Source organism: Giraffa tippelskirchi, chromosome 1, assembly GCF_054371585.1.
Source record: "Giraffa tippelskirchi isolate mGirTip1 chromosome 1, T2T-mGirTip1v1.2.pri, whole genome shotgun sequence".
NCBI classification, from domain to species: domain Eukaryota; kingdom Metazoa; phylum Chordata; class Mammalia; order Artiodactyla; family Giraffidae; genus Giraffa; species Giraffa tippelskirchi.
The window spans coordinates 39758001-39760876 of record NC_137275.1 but is presented as its reverse complement, the minus strand read 5'-3'; the positions used below and the strand labels follow the sequence as shown (position 1 = coordinate 39760876).

The 2876-nt window shown below is 39.1% G+C and overlaps 1 pseudogene; it reads left to right on the top strand.

The window, feature by feature from the left end:
* Positions 1-216: 216 nt before the first annotated feature.
* Positions 217-1930, top strand: LOC145515453 (retinoic acid receptor RXR-gamma pseudogene; annotated as a pseudogene).
* The last annotated feature ends 946 nt before the right edge of the window (positions 1931-2876 follow it).

Genomic DNA, 2876 nt, shown 5'->3' with positions numbered 1-2876 from the left:
ATAGAGAAACAGAACTTTACTAGCACCCAAGAAGCTTTTCATTTCTGCTTTAAGTGAATATGTTTTTGAAAGATAACCACTTCCCTGTCTTCTTACAAACTGTATCACTTTGTCTGTTTTTGAATTTTGTATAAATAGAATTATTTCATAGATAGGGTTTTGTTTCTTTTGTTCAGTATTATGTTGTAAAGTCCATCTATGCTGTTCAATGAGGCAATGGCTCATAAATTCAAGTTAGATACCTTTTTGTTATCATTTAGTAATTTATTGCTTTTTCTCATTTACGATTTGTACTTTTGCATCTTATCTTTAAAATATTTTATACTCTATGATTATAAAGATTGTAGATATTTAAAAAATTTTTATTGCTTACAGTATTATTGGCTTCCCCAATGGCTCAGGGGGTAAAGAATCTGCTTGCAATGCAGGAGACACAGGAGATGAGGGTTTGATCCCTGAATCAAGAAGATCCCCTGGAGGAGGAAATGGCAACCCACTCCAGTATTCTTGCCTAGAAAAATCCCATGGACAGAGAAACCTGGCTGGCTTCAGTCCATGGGGTCGCAAAGAGTCGAACCCGACTAAGCGACTAAGCACACACACAATGTGGAATTATTGTCTACGTATGCTGTGAGTTAGGGTCACAAGTTTCATTTTTTTCAATAAGGATTTTCATGTTGAATAGCTCCTGCTTTTTTCCGTATCTGAATCCCACACTTTCATCACTGCATTCCAACATCACTCTTACTTGGCTTATATAGAGTTACAGATATGCTATGGCTGCATAAAGTCACTGCAGCCTCTTCTGCTTACAACTAAATCTTTGGATAAAATACAAAAGTATCCTTGAAAAGAAAAAGAAGAGGCTCTGAGCTGACAAACTGTAAAGAAATAGAAAGGAACTGGCTACGTTTTGCACTATCTGAAGTCATGCACAGAACATGATTAAAGGTGTTATGTTGGGTTTCTGTTTCAAGATGAGGTCTGCGTATAACTCACTTCCCCATTGGCATCATTATTCAAAAGAACAGGTCTCTTGTTGAAATTTGAAATTTCTTGGGCGAAAAATACATCCACAGGGTTCAGAAGAGGCCAGGTGTTTCTTGTTCAGTATCTCAAGCACCAGAAAAATAAGTTAATTCCTGAAGGTAGCAACACTGAACTTGTATCAAATCTAGCTGCTTTGATTCAGCAAGCCCTAGCAGTTAAAGACACAGTTATCAGAGAATTTTTGGATGTTTTTTATGTTTCTAAAAAAGGAAGTTCAGCAGACTGATGATTAAGACAAGTTGTCCAGCTACAAAAACGGCAAGCTGCTGGATGATTCATATTTGTGATGTTTTAAAGACAGCGTGAACGTCCTGTGTTGGGGAAAAAAGCCAGTAAGCAGCTTTGCACTCTCTTTGAATGGGACAAGTACTTTTCCCACTTCTCTGACCTCACCTTGGAGGACCAGGTTATTCTGTTCTAGGCTGGGTGCAGTGGATTGCTGATTGCCTCCTTCTCCAACCGTCTGGTTTCTCTGCAGGTTGGCATCCTTCTGGCCACAGGTTAATACAACCATCTGAGCAATGTCTATAGCACTGGGGTTGACTCCATCTTTGACAGAATTCTGGCTGAGCTGGTGCTCAAAATGAAGTAGATGAATAAGTAGAAGCTGGGAAGCCTGCAAGCAACAGTGCATTTAACCCAGCTATCAAGGGTCTGTCCAATTTCCAAGAGGTTCTGTGAAAGATTATGTCCTTCTTGAGACAAACATCAAGCAGAAGTATCTGGAACAACTGGGTATTTTTGAAAAACTGCTGTGGTGCCCCAAGCCCTGAACTTTATCAGCTTGAAATGCCTAGGCATCTCTTCTTCAAGATCATTGGGGAACATGCCCAGTGACACCTTCCTCATGGAAATGGAGATCCTGCTGCAGATCACCTGAGCCTCACCAGATACAGCTTCCCCTATCTGACAATTGTATATGAGAAATGTAAACTAGTATAATCATATTGTGGTGCTCCCCAGGTGGTGTTTGTACACATGTTGACAATAAAATGTATAACAATGTCCAGTGGGATTTTTCAACATATGTAGATGTAATAGATTTAGCAACTATTAATCTAAGATAATATAAGATAAGATAAACCGTATGGGGGTATAAAGAGACCTAACTGGCAGAAAACATTCTGTATTTTATTGAAGTAGTGCAACTTTATTTTGAAATGGCTGTGAGAATTTGAATATGTGTATTTAAGTTCCTAGAGTAACACAGTTATACAAAGAGATACAGTCCAAAATCTAATAGATACCTTAAATAGAATGATCAAATAATCCAAAATAAGGGACTAAAGGTAAAACAGAGCAACAAAAATCAGAGGGGATAAACAGAAAGCAAATGATAATTGAGGCTATATTAATCAACCTCACATATGCAATGACACCACCCTAATGGCAGAAAGCGAAGAGGAATTAAAGAGTCTCTTGACAAAGGTGAAAGAGAGTGAAAAAGCTGGCTTAGAAATCAACATTCAAAAAATTAAGGTCATGGCATTCAGTCCCATCTCTTCATGGAAAATGTGTTGTTAGTGTATTAGTTGCTCAGTCAAATCCGATTCTTTGTGACCCATGGACTGTAGCCCACCAGGCTCCTCTGTCCATGGAATTCTCCAGGCAAGAATACTGGACTGGGTTGCCATTTCCTACTCCAAGGGTCTTCCTGACCCAGGGATTGAACCCAAATCTCCTGCATTGCAGGCAGAGTCTTTAATATCTGAGCCACTAGGGAAGCTGGGTCATCCCAAAGACACAGAGAAATCTGAGCCTCCCCATAGAAAGACTTGCTTAAGGTTTTACCAAGCCACCTTTTAATTTTTAACTGCGTAAGCATT